At 59.0% G+C, this 1,111-nt stretch overlaps 1 protein-coding gene across 1 annotated transcript in view; it reads right to left on the reverse strand.

Annotated features, from left to right (window-relative positions):
* The window catches only part of LOC110391866 (interleukin enhancer-binding factor 3-like), a gene marked incomplete at its 3' end in the record, with an annotated part of 19,055 nt that overhangs the window by 13,244 nt on the left and 4,700 nt on the right, over positions 1-1,111 (reverse strand).

The following is a 1,111-nucleotide window of genomic DNA, read 5'->3' on the forward strand; positions in this document are numbered from 1 at the left end:
AGAACCTTGGAATGGGTTGGGTTTGGGTTGGAAGGGTCCTTCAAGGTTGTGGAACCTTGGAATGGGGTGGGTTGAGTTTGGAAGGGTCCCAAAAGGTTGTAGAACCTTGGAAAGGGTTTGAGTTTGGGTTGGAAGGGTCCTTCAAGGTCGTAGAACCTTGGAATGGGTTGGGTTTGGGTTGGAAGGGTCCTTCAAGGTTGTAGAACCTTGGAATGGGTTGGGTTGAGTTTGGATGGGTCCTGAAAGGTTGGAGAAACTTGGAACGGGTTTGAGTTTGGGTTGGAAGGGTTCTTCAAGGCTGTAGAACCTTGGAATGCATTGGGTTGAGTTTGGAAGGGTCCTTCAAGGTTGTAGAACCTTGGAATGGGTTGGGTTTGGGTTGGAAGGGTCCTTCAAGGTCGTAGAACCCTGGAATGGGTTTGAGTTTGGGTTGGAAGGGTCCTTCAAGGTTGTAGAACCTTGGAATACGTTGGGTTGAGTTTGGAAGGGTCCTGAAAGGTTGCAGAACCTTGGAATGGGTTGGGTTGAATTTGGAAGGGTCCTCAAAGGCCACAGAACCGTGGAACAACAGAAAGGGCCAGGCTGGAAGAGTCCTTACAGACCGCAGAACCATGGAGTGATACATGGGGGTGGGTCGGGTTGAAGGGCTCTCAAAGACGAGAGAACCACAGAAGGGCTTTGGGTTCGGCCTGGAAGGGTCCTCAAAGATCCCAGGACCACGGGATGGGTTGAGCTCGCGTTCGGAGGGTCCTGAAAGATCACAGAATCACAGGATCCCAGCACGGTTGGGTCGGAAGGGACCCCCCAGAGGCTCAGGGCCCTCCCATGCCCGCGGGCACCTCCGGGAACGGGGCACCCCCAGCTCCGGGCCGCGGCGCCGGGCTCTCCCCGCCCTCGAGGCGCCGCTTTCCCCCACGCCTGCCCCCCATCGTCCCCTCCTGGAGCTCCGAGCCGCTCCCCCCTCGCTCTGCCGCCGCCTGCCCCACGCGGCAAGGTCCTGGCAGGCACCACCGCAAGGCGCCGTCAGCTTCTTCCCCTCTCCGGGCCGCGCATCCCCAAGCGCTCGGCCCGACCCCACCGAGCCGCCCCACGGTGGGGATACGGGGGGGAT

Source organism: Numida meleagris, unplaced genomic scaffold (assembly GCF_002078875.1).
Source record: "Numida meleagris isolate 19003 breed g44 Domestic line unplaced genomic scaffold, NumMel1.0 unplaced_Scaffold570, whole genome shotgun sequence".
NCBI classification, from domain to species: domain Eukaryota; kingdom Metazoa; phylum Chordata; class Aves; order Galliformes; family Numididae; genus Numida; species Numida meleagris.